General features: G+C 37.1%; 1 protein-coding gene and 1 long non-coding RNA gene across 3 annotated transcripts in view; one reads left to right on the top strand and one right to left on the bottom strand.

Moving 5' to 3' along the window:
- drosha (drosha ribonuclease III) overlaps window positions 1-18,385 on the top strand; it is a 533,117-nt gene that overhangs the window by 297,208 nt on the left and 217,524 nt on the right. The window lies entirely within an intron of this gene.
- Window positions 2,882-18,385, bottom strand: part of LOC116711484 (uncharacterized) — an 87,281-nt gene continuing 71,777 nt past the window's right edge. The window contains exons 3-5 of the long non-coding RNA XR_004337244.1: window positions 5,700-5,845; window positions 4,788-4,842; window positions 2,882-4,025 (exon numbers count right to left, since the gene is read on the bottom strand). This is a non-coding gene — a long non-coding RNA (uncharacterized LOC116711484). The remainder of the gene's footprint in view (window positions 4,026-4,787; window positions 4,843-5,699; window positions 5,846-18,385) is intronic.

The following is an 18,385-nucleotide window of genomic DNA, read 5'->3' as shown; positions in this document are numbered from 1 at the left end:
TTTTGACTTTAACCCTCCTGTTATGTTCGTTTCGAGGGTACAGCAAAAATGTTCCTGGGTCAATTTGACCCGGGGAGTGTTTAATCATGCAATAGTGTCAGAAACCCAAAGATTCCTCCAAAACATTTTTGTATCTGATTATTAACTCCAATACTAACCATTTCAATCAATATTTGTGCAATGATTTTTTATTTATCAGAAATTAAGGATCAATGACGACAACCTGCTCATTTATTCATTTGGACATAAAAAATGGAATTTACATTTTTAATGTCCACTGAAAAAAACCAGAGGCAAAAAAAAACTATAATTTCCTTGAAATTGATCCTTGGTAAAAAATTTTATATTACACTTTTTTTTTTTTTCAATGGGTGATTTTTATAATTGAATTTGATACTTACATACTGTTCTGGGTCACCAGTTCTGGGTGACCTGCTGATTAAAATCAATATAAATAAGTCATACAGAAAGTATTTATGTTTTCCTCCATTTCTGCTGAGTGTCACTCAGTGTGGGTGGAGTTTGTCCACGGGAACAGAAAAGATTTCCATCAAAAGTTGTGTGAACACTTTCTGCTTTCTCGCTGTTTCCTACTGAAGTAAGGAGAATAGTGAGAAAGTGGGCTTGTGTGGGTGTGTGTGTGTGTGTGCAGAAGCTTTGTAATTTCTTGCTAATAAATTGCACTAAACACATTTTTCTTTTTAATTTGTGTTGATATTAGCAGGTTGCGACTTCAGCAGATTCTCATTTTTCTTGATGGAACGGCTGTTTCGCACTTTATTAGCCCAAACTTATTGGAAATCTTTCTGCTAACCAACCATGTCTGCAGAGAAAAACAGATTCTCTTCTGCCCTCTAGTGGCAGCAAATAGGTAGCGCTGTTAAAAACAGAGGTTTCTTCTATTTTTGCTTTTTATTCCAGGAAATTAAACTAATCTTAATACCAGACAACAATAAATACAAAAAGCAATGATGAATCTATTATTTCATGTTTATTTATATCCTTCTAACTGCTACTGGTGACAACTGGGAATACATTTTTCCATTGTTGGGAATTTCTAAACTGATAGATGCCACAGTTCAAAAAAATGTGTTGTCTAGTTTCCAGTATGAATATCTTAATATACTTGAAATAAGACAAAATGTATTTACAAGTAACTTTTCAGCAAGATATGTGAGCTTGTTTTAAGTCAATAATTCCTTAATATTGATGAAAAAGAACAAGTTTCACTGGCAGATTATTTAATTTAAAATATGGGAAATACGTCTTGTCAAAAGTTTCATAATCTGCCAGTGAAACTAGAACTTTTTCACCAATATTTAGGAATTATTGATGTAAAATAAGCTCTTTATCTTGCTGAAAAGTTACTTGTAAATAAAATGTTGTCATATTTCAACTGTACTGAAATATTTGAGTTGATTCTATGTTGCATTGTGTTTGATATGATGTAAAGCACTTTGAAATGCCTTGCTGCTGAAATATGCTATACAAATAAAATTTGATTGATTTGCACTGTAAACTTGACAAAAATACTTGGCAAGATTTTGTGTTTTTGCAGTGCAGTAATCGGTTTCTCACCTGTTGTTTGGGGCGTGATGCGGTGGTTTTTCAGGTTCTATTTAGATAACTTTCTTGACTGAATAAAATCTGGGTGTTGCTGCTTTTCCAAAAAACGTAGCAAGTTGTAGTTAATTCATAATTTAAGAAAGTAATTTAAATACCTTTCCTGTCTTTGTACTTGAAAACAGCTCTTTTTATTTACCCAAGTTACGATGAACTGAGAAAAACATCTGTTTCTGTCACTTTCAGTCTGTTGTGGAAATCTCCTACAGTCTTGTAATTTCCATAAGTGCTTTTCCTACTTAAGATTGATGTGCACGCATGTAGACAGCATGAAAAATAGACGCGTTCGTTGTTGACAAGATGCAGGACAAGAGAAGGTGATTTCCTTTTCATGTCTACAGCAGGCATGAATCCTGCATGAGGCGCTTTACGGAGTGAGAGCAGAAGAAGACGTAAAAACATGGCGCTGATCTCAGATTCACTTTGGTGAGTTTCTGATATCGCAGATGGATGTTTTGATTCATCTGCCTGCTGTAGATACAGTAGAAACAGCACAGCTCTACTCTTTTTAGGCTGTTTAGGAATAATAAAGCAGCAGATGCTAAAGTAGTTCCTCCTGAGTGCCATTTTGTTGGAGGAAAAGCAATAAGTGCGGAAGCAGCCCACTCCACTCAATGCCACCTGAATAAGTGATGCTGCAGAAGGACTCTGAAGTGGAAACAGACAGGAAGCTGCCATTCTGTCACCGAAAACAAGCCAGTGAACTCATCATCAATAAGTTGGTGGAAAAACTCTGCTTTTTCACATTTCAGCTGCTCCAGTATGAAATATTTCCAGGAAAGACACTAAGTCAGGGCAAACAGTACCAGATTTATTCTTTTTATTAATTTTTTATAGCTTTTCTGTCCCACACTGCAAAAACACAAAATCTCACCAAGTACTTTTTGATAGTTTCTACTGCAAATATCTCAATACACTTGAAATAAGACAAACTAACTTTTAGATAAACTTTCAACAAGATAAAGGTTCTTAATTTAAGTCAATGATTTATTTATATTGACAAAAAAATTACTAGTTGCCTTGGCAGATTGTTTTACTTATAACACATGAAAATTATCTTGTTAGAAATAAATTTATCTGCCAATGGAACTAGAGCAATATTTAAAATCCTGCCAATGTCAACAACACAAAGTGTAAACTTAAAAAAGTGTGGTGGAAGAATGAAAACAGCTCAATATTTCTTGTATATTTTTTAAAAATGTGTCTCAAATTAATTAACACAACCTCAATATGCTTCATGTTTAAAAAATAAACTACATTTACTTGTAAAAGTTGGTTTATTTACAGAAACGGAGCTGTGCAGTTCTGATCTCATCCACCAGATGGAGCTCTATTTCTACATTTGAGTACAGTTTCATCTGAGACCATAACAGATTAACATTTTCACAAATGTTTGACAGAAATCAAATGGAAAGAAGTGAAGAAATGTTTTATTTTCTGTTAAATGTTGAACAAGAATTCAACTAAATTAAAACATTTTACTTTTAGCAACCCAGAGGAAATAGCATTTTACCTTTAAATAGGTTAGAAAATAGAATTTTTTCTTTGATTGTTTACCTTGAAATATTCATAACTGGTATACTTGAGTGGTGAATAGATTTATTAGGTGAGCTGGGAGAGTTTTTAGCTTCTTATTTCTTTAAAAACCAAGACGTAGATGTTGTGATGATGTCCTCAGAAGCATCCTACGCGCCGCCCGCCCACACTATGACCGCTGTGGCGTTAACCTGACACACCTCAGGACGGGCTGACGATGCGTTCAGGGACCTCTGCTGTTTGGGATCAGCTCATTAGGCTGCAGGGTTCCTGATTAGTCTTACGGTGTTGTGCTGTTGAAAGGCCTCGTTTTTAACCCTGAAGAATGAGCTGGCCTGTAATTAACCTTCTGCTAAATGTCACTGTGGGCGTTTTAAAGCTTTAGGAGGGAAAGTGGCAGCTTTCAGATAGTCCAGTGAAAAAATGGAGTCTTTCGCTAAGTCCACTTAAATTTATTAAAGGAGACCTGTGACTCAAAATTTACATTTTGCTTGTTTTGTTCTTCCATTTGTGTTTCTGTTGCTTCTAAAAACAAACAATGCACTTAAAAAACCTACCCAGCAGTTTTTTGCCAATAAGTTCATGTCTTTTGGTGCCTTGAAAATGAGCCAATTTAAAACCTCACAATTTTTAAGACACACTCAATTGGCACTGTGCCGTTGCCTAGCAACCCCAGCAAAGCCCAGCCACATTAATTCGGCTTTGGTTGCTCGCTACATTTTTCTTTTTAAGCTTCAGGATTGCTTTGAATTTCTGACAAAAAATCACCACAATGTATCACATCTTCTCTTCAGAACCTTAAATGAACAAAACCAGCATTCAGTGTGAGGAACCAACTTACCTTTTCCTGATTTACTTCTGTTATTCTGTGAAAAGAAATGTTAGAGGAGATTTGTTATGCAAAATTCACAATTTTCCATGTTTTTGTTCTTCCATTTGAGTATTATCTGCTTCTAAAAACAGTCCAAAAAAAACTTTCAGCTGTTTTTTGGTGTCTGGAAAAGGAGTCTTTTCACAAAGCCTCTCTATTATCAAGTCACATTCCAAAGACGTTGCACCGTTACCTAGCAACCCCAGCAGAGTTCCACGTGTTACTTACCATCCAGAAACCACTTGCTGCATTCTTGTTGGTTATGCAGGAGGCTCCACTCCTGCTTTTCAAAGATATATGCTTGTATATTTGCGCATCTGTTTGCAGCCATTTTCACATGGAACTGTAAACACCGAGTTAGAAGCAGCTAATTTGGTTTTACAGTGACAAAGGCCCTAAAACAACTCATTCTGACTAATGCCTCACAATCTAAAGATGTGCAAAAACATGTTTTGTTTAGGCCATAGTCTTTCCTAACCTGTTCAAGGAAGCATGATAGGTTATCAGAAACCACTGGCTGCATTCTTGTTGGTTGTGCAGGAGGCTCCACTTTTGCTTTTCAAAGATGTAAGGTTGTATAACTGTGCAACATAAAATGAAATAAAAAGTATGGATGTTGTTATATAATTCAGGAACATAAAATGTCACAACTCATGAAAGCACATTAAGGATGTCCTGTAATTGTTAAATGTTGGAAAAATGTTTTAGCAAAAAAACTGTGAAAGCAACAAAAAAAAAACGTCTTTAATGGACTTACTTGTTTCCTCCAGAGCTGCTTTTCTGCATGAATGAGCTCTTTTTTCTGATGCTCACTGTGCATACATGGAGACACATAATTACCTCAAGTGACACAAAGAGCAGAAAACACATTTTCCACTTGAGACAGAAGATGGTGTGTTGCGTCGAGGTGCAGAGAAGAGGAAATAAATTTCAGAGGAAAAACAACGGTCAGCAAGTGTATTCTGATGTTCCCAGCCTAAGTGCCGAGGCGCTCGTTGCTGCTGTGATTATGAGTAATTCCTCAAAACGTTCAGGCAGATGAAGAAGCAGCACATGGATGTGAACAGGTTGTGTTCATGTAAGACTTCAGGTCAGAAATAGGTTCTGTGAATTGTGTCTAAATCAGAAAAAGTGCAAGATTCAGCTGCATGTTGAGTCTTTGAAGAGAGGAAAGTTTATTTAAATACATTTTAAGTTAACCAATGTGAGATAAAAAAAAAACATTAAACAAAGGTATAGAGTAAATTTTAGATTCAAAGAATAAATCATTTCCTCTTTTTTCATGAAATAATTATGGGATCTTCATTAACTGTTTCTTAATAAATTTTTTCATAACTGTTCTTAGTATGTTGTCCCACCTGATAGTCTGGTAAACTCAGTTCAATTTGCTACATTTCTCTTTGCACTGCAATATATCAAACCAAACAAGCTATTTGAAAAACCTGTTCCCCTCCTCGCCTGTGGGGGCGCTGCAACAAGAACCACTAGAGGAAATGACATGAAAACCACTGAAGAAGACGATGAGAGCATTTTTCTTGTATTTTCTTATGTTATATCAGCAATAGTGGAATAGCATCAGATTTTAGCTGTTTCTCTTTTGTTTAGAAAAAAACAGGAGTAATTTCTTCTGCTAGCATTAGGCTAACATGTTTGCTTTGGTTGTATTTACCCAAAATGCCCTGCGCTGTAGTCCACTTCCTGTGTCTGGTCCGCTTGGTGTTCATATATGTATTCAAACCGCATTCATGGCTCCGATGTGTTTGCTGACTGTGGTAGTTGTGCTTCAAGGATTTTCTCCTAGCCTCTTTAGCATCGCTAAAACAGCAGAAGGTTAAAATATTCTCAATAAAATATCCATAAAATCCCATTGGTTTAATTAAAAGAATGTCTTACATTTGTCAAAACACACCACTTTTTAAAACTAAGTAGATTTTTCCCCAGTGTTTTCATCTGCTTTAGTTAGAGCAAGTGTAAATGCAGATTAGCAGGTGGAATTCAAGCATATTTACATATGCATGTTTTGAGCAGCCATTTAGGTTCAAATAAACTTAATCTGACTTGGTAATTAGCATCTGCTTTTTGAACAAGAATTTAGTTATCAGGAATAAGACTTGCCTGATGAATTCCTTTATAAATGCACTAAAAAACATGATAATTCTAATTGTCAGAATTCCTTCTGGGGGATTTAAAATGATTTTATTCAAACAGACTGAGCTGGAAGTTGGAACTGCAGCAGTTAAATTTGACATTTTGCCAAATTCTTACCGCTGTGTGAATCTGTCAGAGGAAAGGAAGCGCTCATTTTGTTTCCTCCTGTAATTAAAGAACCACTGCAAATAAAAATGTGAAGGTTTGACAGCTTTTTAGAAAAGCACTGTTATCTTTTGTAGGTTCAAACCTACATGCAGATGCAACACAAAGTAAGAACTGAAAGTGGTTTATTTACAAAGTGAAAAGGTAATTTCTGGGGGAATATTGATTCTGTATGTTCTGGATTCTGGATTTAAGGTCTTGAAGTGAAGAGATGTGAATGTTTCGTGATTCGATTCCAATTTTTAGGGTCATGATTCAATTCTAAAGCAATTCTTAACTCAGAAACCAATTTTTCTACTGAAATGGTTTTGAAATTCTAGTTTAAAATATGACTGAGAAGAAGAAAAGAAAGTGGAAACAATCAGTTCAGATTTAAACAAAAACAGGTTTGTGATTATCATTCTGTAATTGGCTCTTAAAAATGGCAAAAGTATAGTTTTACAACATTTTTTGTAGACTTCAGTCTAACATAATGAATTATGTTAAAATAAGACAAACTTTACAGTTGTAGTGCATTTAACGTTACCTTAAAACTAAATAGAAAATTTGCTGTTTTAACTGAAGTGCATTTATGTTAAATCTCGGTGGCGTATTATGGCTGTTGTAGAAAGGGAAAAAATGAGTACATTTCTGCAAAAACACAGAAATTAATGAGTTTCAAAGATTGACATTTTTAGACTTTTGAAATTCTCAACATTTCTGATTTTTTTCTAGCAAATTGTAAACTTTTCATCCTCTGAAATTTCCTAGTTTTCTAGAAATTTTCTCAGATTAGTCTGGCCTTCTCCACTTAATAATTGCTGTTTCAAATACTATTTTATGCAATGAAGAAAGTTACTTTTTAATAATATTGAGATGCTCACATAACGACTAAACTAAATTACTCCCTTTATAAGAAAAACTGAAAAGAAAGCAGCCTCTAGTGAACTGAAACAAAATACCAATGAAAGCATCCACACTGCCCCAAGTTGTTCAAACCATCTACCGGCATTCTCCTGCACACCACCTCTCCTTCAGCCCCCCATCCCCCCCTCCTCCCCCATTTCCACTGCAGACAACAACACCTACCCCCAGCTAACGGTGACTACAGGCCAGGTTAAGAGACAATTGGAGCGATTACACCAGGGGAAGGCTGCAGGACCCGATGGCATAACACCACGGATCCTGAAGACCTGCTCCGGCCAGCTGTCCCCTGTGGAGTGGTCTGAGCAGAATCACCTGAGGCTCAACATTAGTAAGACCAGAGAGATGGTGATTGACTTCAGAAGGAAGAAGACACCTTCACGGCCACTGAAGATCAAAGGGGTGGAGGAGGTGGAGGATTACAAATACCTGGGAGTTGTAATCGGCAACAGACTGGACTGGGCATCTAACACTGACGCTGTGTGCAAGAAGGGGATGAGCAGACTCTATTTTTTAAGGAAGCTGAGATCCTTCAATGTGTGCAGCAAGATGTTGGAGACCTTTTATCACAGTGTTGTTGCCGGCGCCATTTTTTTGCTGCTGTGTGTTGGGGAAGCAGCATCAGAGCCAGCAACTCTAATAGACTGGACAAAATCATCAGGAAAGCTGGCTCTGTACTGGGACTAAGGCTGGAGAGACTGTGGTGGAGAGGAGGACACTGAAGAAGGTTCTGTCTATTATGGACAATAAACAGCACCCTCTCCACCACATAGTGGACAGACAGCGGAGCACCTTCTCACATAGGCTGCTCCAGCTCCGCTGTCGTAGGGACAGATACAGGAAATCCTTCCTGCCACATGCCATCTCACTGTACAATAAAAGCTAAATCATTGTTCTGCACTAATCAGTCCGATTTTGCACAACTGCACTGTGGCACACTTGCTGTACTTATATTTATATATACATATCTGCATTTTTTTAAAATCTTTGTAAGGACTGCTCTTAAGTTGCTTTTTATATTAACAGCATTTTATATTTTTACAATTTATAGCATTTTATATTTTATTTTCTGTTTTTCTATCTTATCTACAACTACTACTTAGTGGTAGTTGTTATTGTGTCTTGTCTCTATGCTGTAACTGCGAAGTAATTTCCCCGCTGGGATGAATAAAGTACTTCTATTCTATTCTATTCTATTCTATTAGTCATTCCTGATCAATACAACAAGCAGAACTCATAAAGAGAAAAAAAGAACATTAAAATTAACAAAATACTCCTGTTCATTTGCTAGGATTATCATTAATAATATTCCTAAACGCCTGAAGGCCGTACGCATCCTGAGGTCAGGTTCATTTTTAAATAAGACATACATATGGTGGAGTTAAATTATTAAACATTTTTAGAGCATAATTCAGTATAAAGTGGATCAGTAAAGCAGTGAAGTGAAAGCCTTCAAGAGTTTGTCCTCTAATTACAAAAAACTGTAGTTATGTAACTGTTTATTATCTTATAAAAGTACCTTATCATCTATTTCATGGCTCATTAATCATCTGCTTTTTTCAGTTTCCTTTCATTGTTTTTCACAAAGAAAATTTAATCGGTTCTACTCAGTGGACAAAGCAATTCCTGTTAGTCATTGAATATCCTGTTATTTTCTGACAAAATTAATTTCTAACAATAAATAAAGGACAATTTAAAAAATAAAAATGATGTGAAAACAGAAGATCATAAGCTTTAGAGCAAATAAAAATCTACAAGACTTCAAATTCAGTTTCATTAAAACATAAACATTTTGGTTATGAATGGAAAGTATTGACAAAAGGAAACATTTCTACTAGTTTCAAAACACAGAGATAATTAATTAATAATTAATATTTATCTGAAACCACATCTGAAAAGCATGTTCTATAAGATGGTTATGCATGACATTTAATTATTATTTAACTTTTTTAATTACCCCTGCAGAGACTCCAAGTAAAATCAGGTTTTCAACATACAAACTTTTGAAATTTTACCAAGTTTGATCTGATCTACTGCTCAGAAAATACAGGATGTTTTAATGAAAAAGACAAACTTCAGCATCTCTGAGAAAAGTTATTTAAATGCAGGAATGTGTTTCAATCAGCAACTGCAACCCTGAAACCAGCAGCAAAACAATGCTGAAAATTTCTGTTAATTTCTGACCCTGACATTAGCAGGAGATGCTGAAAAACAATTTTCACGTCACACTTTTCATTTTCTTGAATTTTTCCTCCCTCAGATCTTTTATACATCAACTAAGAAGGTCAGGAAAAAGTCAGTGCAGCTGAATTTGCGTGTCTGTAAGTGCTTGTTAACATATTGCACACGGCCGTGTAAGAAATCTGTAATGACTGGTTAAAATGTTCATCTGTTAAAAACAATCAAATCTGGAAAAAACATTGAGGGTTTAAAATCATTGCGCATCTTCTGAAGTTCATCTTTTGAGATTTTATGAAAGCTGAAGAGAATAAAAAGCAGAATATTTTTGACGCGATGATGATCCTCCAGAAGCTAAACTCCATTATTCTGTTGATGTTTAAACTACAAAGATATAAAAACTGAGAGCCCTCCTGCATAGAGAAAATAATTAGGAAATTAGATAATATTTCATATCTATGCATGATCAGGGACTCTGTTTTGCAACAAACAGGAAGCTCTGGTCTGTTGTGTTGAAGAAAGAGCAAAAAGATCAAACTCAGAACTTGCAGGATGGATTCTACAGTGAGAAGGTATTTTAGTTTTCTTTTTTTTTGCCACAATTAAATGTTTTTGGTCGTCAAATTAATTTGAATATTAACAAAAACAACCAGAGAAAACATAAAATAAAATTTCTTAAAAGTGACGTATTATATAAAATTCACATTTACATGTTTTTTGTTCCATTTGAGGGATGTGGTATAAAATTCATGAGTGGCGGTAACGATATATATCATGAAATGTTATTGGTATTAAAAATGGTAAATGTCCGGATGACGCGTATCAGAGTAAAAATGCTGGTAAGAACTGGAGTAAAAAAAAAAACAGCATTTTAACAAAATCCTGTCAGAAAATAAAGTATTCTGAATTCGAATATTTTGAAATACATTACAGGGTAAACAGCATGTTGCGTGTTAATGCCAACGTTCAGAACGTCAAATGTAACTTTTCCAGAGCACACACTGCAAAAACACAAAATCTTACCAAGTATTTTTTTTGAGTTTCTGGTTTTCGCACATCTGAAATAAGACAAAGCTAACTTAAAAGTAATTTTTCAGCAGGAATATGAGCTTATTTTAAGTAAATAATTCCTTAACATTGATGAAAAAGTGCTATTATTATTTCAAACAATATGAAATTTTTTCCACATAAGTGAAATTATCGGCCAGTGAAACTAAATTCTCATCAATATTAAGGAATTATTGACTTAAAAAACTCCTACACATAGTAGAAAGTTACTTTTAAGTTAGTTTTGTCTTATTTCAAGTACATTAAGGCATTTGCACCAAATATACCATAAAGTAAACTTCTAACTTCAAAACAGTTGACACAATTTACGCAAAACTTTTGAGTCAAACAAAGTCAATATGTCTAAAAATAACTCATCATTACTGTGACCCTGGAAGCCAGAGAGCCTCTGTCCTCACTCATAACATGCACACTTCACACTTCATTTGTTTTAATTTTGCCTTTTGGATATTTGTCTATATCACATTAAATCAGACACAGAGACAGTCACTCTTATTAAACTGCTTATCCGTCTCCTGATAACGGACGAGAGGAAGGGCGGAAAGCAGACCAGAATGACTAAATTAAACTCTTGACTCTTTATAATGTTAAAGGCACTTTGTTAAAAACGGAGAAATTTACAACCAGGGGGAAAATGTTAATGGCTAATTAGAGCTTTAAAAGGCCGTGTTACTTTTACCATGAAACAGTTCTTCAGTTTTGAAGAGCTTTCTGTCGTCTACTTTACCTTCATTTGGAAATAACAGGAACAAAGATCAGAACTAGAAAAACAAAATTTCTGAAGAAATTTAGCCGGGGCCTGCCAAGGCGCGCCCGTCGGGCTTGGGCCCGGCGTCGTCACGCCACAAATTGGCGTCGACGCTAAAGAACGCCGCAACGTAATCAGTGGCACGCGGAGAACCACAAGAACGTTAAGCGAGGCGGACGTGCACCATTCAGTACGATTTAAAATGTTGTCAAGGCTTTTATTTTGGAAGTTTTGTTAAACTTCATTTCAAAGGGCCAAACTAATCCCATGCGTAATAGTCCTTGGGTTAAAATAGTTATATAATGCTCAAAACACAAGTAGCTGATGTAAAAATATTCAAGGCTTTTATTTTGAAATTTTCAGTATGCTCCATTTTAAAGTTCCGAACTAATCCCATGTGTAACAGTGCTTTGGATGAAAAAGTCATATACGGCCAAAAAAAGCAATTACGTCATGTAAAATATTCAAGGCTTTTATTTTGAAATTTTCAGTATGCTTAATTTTAAAGTTCCAAACTAATCCCATGTGTAACAGTGCTTTGGATGAAAAAGTCACATAAAGCCAAAAACAGCAATGACCTGATGTAAAAATATTCAAGGCTTTTATTTTGAAATTATTATTATGCTCCATTTTAAAGTTCCGAACTAATCCCATGTGTAACATTGCTTTGGATGAAAAAGTCATATACGGCCAAAAAGAGCAATTACGTCATGTAAAATATTCAAGGCTTTTATTTTGAAATTTTCAGTATGCTTAATTTTAAAGTTCCAAAATAATCCCATGTGTAACAGTTACTGAGTTAAATCAGTTATATACAGCCCATAGCAGCGGGTAGTTCTAAAGGCCAGTTCTCAGTCCTGATCTGTTTCAACTGAGGATAGATAGAACTACAGCGATGCGTATTTGTAGTTCAAATCAGCAGCCAACAGCCTCTTGAGTTCCGTTGCCATGGTAAATAATGGTCTCAGCAGGTGTGAGCTGTGAGTCATACATGCTCAAACACACAATTGTGTGTTTGAGCCAACACGGTTTACTGAAAAAAAGCATTGGAAACAAATCCTTCTTGTTCGGGAACCGTAATACATATTCGAAAAGCGTTTCGAGCGTATGAGAGGCCTATGTGTCTTCTGCGATAGTCCCGAGATTCATATCTGTACCTCACTCAGAGCATTTACAGTGATGAGAGAAAGAAATGTTGTGCCCAGATCTGAAATTCTATTCAAATACATGGGAGAGAGCCTCAGACAGCCTCAGAAAATCCTGTCGCATGACTTTGCTCTGAAGCACCGTGACAGAAAACCGTACGGTCTAGATAAATTTCGAAAACATTTTACCGGAGCAGACAGGCGTATCAATGTCAGGACCGATTGTGATACTAATCGTGCGATATTTGTGGGCGTGATGGCGATTTCAAAAATGATTTGGGCTGAAAAAGTTGTCTTCATCTCTCACTCTAAGCAGCCAGAGACGCACTCTAACTTTAGGAAAAATGAGAAACTTTGGGTCGCTTAGAGGCAAATTGTGGACAAACCGTAACTGGTATCGACGAGCCGTCTTCACTTTCGAAGAGATCACAGACGTATCTACAAAATGAAATTTGAATGGCATTTCTAGGTGAATTTGTGACGACACAGAAAATCCTCAAAAATAGGGTATTTCTAGGATTTTTCCCATTGACTTATAATGGGGTTTTTTTCGTAGTTTTTTGCGAATTATGTCGCCACGTTAAGCCCAAATCCCACCAGAAGTAATAGCTGGAATGGCGTGAATTTTCTGCAGGTTTTGATACCTCATTTGTAGGTGTGCACCAAGCGGTATGAGCCGCATTAACGGTTACGGAAGAAAAATAAAGAAGAACTAGAAAATTTCGGAAGAAATTTAGCCGGGGCCTGCCAAGGCGCGCCCGTCGGGCATGGGCCCGGCGTCGTCACGCTACAAATCGGCGTCGACGCTAAAGAACGCCGCAACGTAATCAGTGGCACGCGGAGAATCGCAAGAACGTTAAGCGAGGCGGACGTGCACCATTCAGTATTATAAAGTAAGTATATCAGCTAAAATCAGCAGAAACGCTAATGTTAGCGTCATTGCTTTCATCAGTATGTGGGAAATCACTAGGATATTTTCTGTAATTGATTTACTCCATTCAGTATACTAAACATTGCTAAAAAGTAAAATAAATAGCTAATAGCTTATTGAAGCTAAAATGCTAACGCTAATGAACCTTGCATTGAACTGTTTAGTAACAGTTCAATGCTCATAAACTGCAGGAAGGCAGTTCATTAGCATTTACCTAATGATTGTCACAAATATAAATTTTCAATAACGCACACACACACAACATATTACAGTTTAAAAATATATATTGACCTTATGTTAAAGATTTCTACAAACTTTTTACAGGTAAAGTTTACAATGAACCAAAATTACAACATTTAAAGAATACCATAAATTTAAGAATCTAATGTCTCTGCAATAAAAAGAAATTGCTATCTTTTTTATTTTTAAACAACACCTCATATTGTTAAATAACTGATTTTATGTATTCAAGTTTTAAATATTACATTTGAGTTTGCATGGATGTAAAATTACTGCTCAGTTTAAAAATTGCGTTGTGTTCTGTAAATAAACAAAACACAAGCAAAATCAATAAACTATATGCATATTCCAGTATACTGCGTTTTGGTTTTACATCCATTCTATTTAAATGTAGTTTGTTCGTGCTTACCAATGTTTTCTGGCCGGATGTCTGGCACCGTTTTCCCCTGGTCAGTTCGTCGATGTCTGGTTTTAGTTCTATTCTGTGGCAATCCGCAAAACGGCGTGTAGGTTTTCGTCAGTAATGCGCGATCTGTGCTTGGTCTTGTTTAAAGTCATTATTGAAAACATCTGTTCGCACAGATAGGTGCTTCCAAACGTGGACAAAACACGAGCTGCATGGAGTCGAAGCTGTGGCATCAAATCAGGGGGCAGTAGACGGTAAAAGTCCTCGATTGAAACATCACGGGACTTCGCTCTTTAGCTTGTTAGCTTGTCGATGTTTCAGTTTTATTCGCTGGGAAAATTAATGATCAGCTTGAGGTGACTCTGCTGCACTCTAGTGGCGAGAAGCCGTAATGTTGGTTGGTAAGAATCGGAAGGCATTATGGGATATGTAGGTTGTAGTCAATTCGTGCTCAAAACCTATTTTAAGTCAATCAATGGGGCTGTAAAACGGTGGTAGGGGGGAGAGGGCGACATAAAATGACGTAGCCGGCCACATGTGGCCCGCGGGCCTTGCTAAACTACGCTCGTTAGCTTGTCGATGTTTCAGTTTTATTCGCTGGGAAAATTATTCTTTGTCTGCTTTGAAGATAAGCAGACAAATAATAAAAAACAAGTTTTGATATTAACTCTCAACTTCATTCACAAAAGTTTTTCGTTATTTATTACGCAACGAACATGCATTTCACATAAGAACAAAACAATGAGGTGACGTTGCCTGTCCTTGAACACAACGCTGATCCCTCTTCACCCTGTCACCAACTCACACACATCCTCATTGCGTTGTGTTCTGTAAATAAACAAAACACAAGCAAAATCAATAAACTATATACATATTCCAGTATACTGCGTTTTGGTTTTACATTCATTCTATTTAAATGTAGTTTGTTCGTGCTTACCAATGTTTTCTGGCCGGATGTCAGGCACCGTTTTCCCCTGGTCAGTTCGTCGATGTCTGGTTTTAGTTCTATTCTGTGGCAATCCGCAAAACGGCGTGTAGGTTTTCGTCAGTAATGCGCGATCTGTGCTTGGTCTTGTTTAAAGTCATTATTGAAAACATCTGTTCGCACAGATAGGTGCTTCCAAACGTGGACAAAACACAGGAGCTGCATGGAGTCGAAGCTGTGGCATCAAATCAGGGGGCAGTAGACGGTAAAAGTCCTCGATTGAAACATCACGGGACTTCGCTCTTTAGCTTGTTAGCTTGTCGATCTTTCAGTTTTATTCGCTGGGAAAATTAATCATCAGCTTGAGGTGACTCTGCTGCACTCTAGTGGCGAGAAGCCGTAATGTTGGTTGGTAAGAATCGGAAGGCATTATGGGATATGTAGGTTGTAGTCAATTCGTGCTCAAAACCTATTTTAAGTCAATCAATGGGGCTGTAAAACGGTGGTAGGGGGGAGAGGGCGACATAAAATGACGTAGCCGGCCACATGTGGCCCGCGGGCCTTGAGTTTGACACATGTGCAATAGAGGATCTATCTGCTGCTCATGCAAAACAGTCTATTTTAATCCCATGTGTAATAGTCATTGGGTTAAATCAGTTATATAATGCTGAAAAAGCAAGTAGTTGATGTAAAAATATTCAAGGCTTTTATTTTGAAATGTTCAGTATGCTTCATTTCAGAGGGCCAAACTAATACCACGTGTAACAGTGCTTTGGATGAAAAAGTCACATAAAGCCAAAAACAGCAATTACCTGATGTAAAAATATTCAAGGCTTTTATTTTGAAATTTTCATCAAGCTTAATCTTAAATTGCCACACTAATCACATGTGTAACAATTGCTGGGTTAAATCAGTTATATAAAGCTCAAAAGAGCAATTTCCTGATGTAAAAATATTCAAGGCTTTTATTTTGAAATTTTTGTTGAGCTTCATTTCAAAGGGCCAAACTAATACCATGTGTAACAGTGCTTTGGATGAAAAAGTCAAATAAAGCCAAAAAGAGCAATTACATGATGTAAAAATATTCAAGGCTTTTATTTTGAAATTTTCAGTATGCTTCATTTTAAAGTTTAAAACTAATCCCATGTGTAACAGTTACTGAGTTAAATCAGTTATATACAGCCGATAGCAGCAGGTAGTTCTAAAGGCCAGTTCTCAGTCCTGATCTGTTTCAACTGAGGGTAGATAGAACTACAGTGATGCGTATTCGTAGTCCTAACCAGCAGCCAATAGCCTCTTGAGTTCCGTTGCTATGGTAAATAATGGTCTCAGCAGGTGTGAGCTGTGAGCTCTGAGCTCTCAAACACACAAGTGTGTTTGAGCAAACACACTTTACTGAAAAAAAGCATTGGAAACAAATCCTTCTTGTTCGGGAACCGTAATACATATTGGAAAAGCGTTTTAAGCGTATGACAGTTCAATGTGTCTTCTGCGATAGTCCCGAGATTCATATCTGTACCTCACTCAGAACATTTACAGCGATGAGAGAAAGAAATGTTGTGCCCAGATCTGAACCGAGATCGGCTGTCACTGTAATTTGAGCAAAAATGAGAAAGTTTGGGTCGCTTAGAGGCAAATTGTGGACAAACCGTAACTGGTATCGACGAGCCGTCTTCACTTTCGAAGAGATCACAGACGTATCTACAAAATGAAATTTGAATGGCATTTCTAGGTGAATTTGTGACGACACAGCAAATCCTCAAAAATAGGGTATTTCTAGGATTTTTCCCATTGAGTTATAATGGGGTTTTTTTCGTAGTTTTTTGCGAATTATGTCGCCACGTTAAGCCCAAATCCCACCAGAAGTAATAGCTCCAATGGCGTGAATTTTCTGCACGTTTTGATACCTCATTTGTAGGTGTGCACCCAGCGGTACGAGCCGCATTAACGGTTACGGAAGAAAAATAAAGATTAAAGAGACGCTTCTCTCCGACAATAGTAATAGGTTCCTGCCATTGCTTTGCATGGCAGGCCCCAACTAGAAAATTTCGGAAGAAATTTAGCCGGGGCCTGCCAAGGCGCGCCCGTCGGGCATGGGCCCGGCGTCGTCACGCCACAAATCGGCGTCGACGCTAAAGAACGCCGCGACGTGATCAGTGGCACGCGGAGAACCGCAAGAACGTTAAGCGAGGCGGACGTGCACCGTTCGGTACGATTTAAAATGTTGTCAAGGCTTTTATTTTGGAAGTTTTGTTAAACTTCATTTCAAAGGGCCAAACTAATCCCAAGCGTTTTTTATTTTGGAAGTTTCAGTATGCTTCATTTCAAAGGGCCAAACTAATCCCATGCGTAAGTAGCTGATGTAAAAATATTCAAGGCTTTTATTTTGAAATTTTCAGTATGCTTCTAGATAGAACTACAACGATGCGTATTTGTAGTCCAAACCAGCAGCCAATAGCCTCTTGAGTTCCGTTGCTATGGTAAATAATGGTCTCAGCAGGTGTGAGCTCTGAGCTCTGAGCTCTCAAACACACAAGTGTGTTTGAGCAAACACGTTTTACTGAAAAAAAGCATTGGAAACAAATCCTTCTTGTTCGGGAACCGTAATACATATTTGAAAAGCGTTTGGAGCGTATGACAGGCCTATGTGTCTTCTGCGATAGTCCCGAGATTCATATCTGTACCTCACTCAGAGCATTTACAGTGATGAGAGAAAGAAATGTTGTGCCCAGATCTGAACCGAGATCGGCTCTCACTCTAATTTGAGCAAAAATGAGAAACTTTGGGTCGCTTAGAGGCAAATTGTGGACAAACCGTAACTGGTATCGACGAGCCGTCTTCACTTTCGAAGAGATCACAGACGTATCTACAAAATGAAATTTGAATGGCATTTCTAGGTGAATTTGTGACGACACAGCAAATCCTCAAAAATAGGGTATTTCTAGGATTTTTCCCATTGACTTATAATGGGGTTTTTTTCGTAGTTTTTTGCGAATTATGTCGCCACGTTAAGCCCAAATCCCACCAAAAATAATAGCTCCAATGGCGTGAATTTTCTGCACGTTTTGATACCTCATTTGTAGGTGTGCACCCAGCGGTATGAGCCGCATTAACGGTTACGGAAGAAAAATAAAGAATACTAGAAAATTTCGGAAGAAATTTAGCCGGGGCCTGCCAAGGCGCGCCCGTCGGGCTCGGGCCCGGCGTCGTCACGCCACAAATCGGCGTCGACGCTAAAGGACGCCGCAACATAATCAATGGCACGCGGAGAACCGCAAGAACGTTAAGCAAGGCGGACGTGCACCATTCGGTACGATTTAAAATTTTTGTCAAGGCTTTTATTTTGGAAGTTTTGTTAAACTTCATTTCAAAGGGCCAACCTAATCCCATGAATAACAGTCATTGGATAAAATCAGTTATATAGTGCTCAAAACAGCAATAATCTCATGTAAGAATTCTCAAGGCTTTTATTTTGAAATTTTCAGTATGCTCCATTTT

Source organism: Xiphophorus hellerii, chromosome 21 (assembly GCF_003331165.1).
Source record: "Xiphophorus hellerii strain 12219 chromosome 21, Xiphophorus_hellerii-4.1, whole genome shotgun sequence".
Classification (NCBI taxonomy): Eukaryota; Metazoa; Chordata; class Actinopteri; order Cyprinodontiformes; family Poeciliidae; genus Xiphophorus; species Xiphophorus hellerii.
Note: the sequence above shows the minus strand (reverse complement) of the source record. Positions and strands in the feature narration are given on the sequence as shown.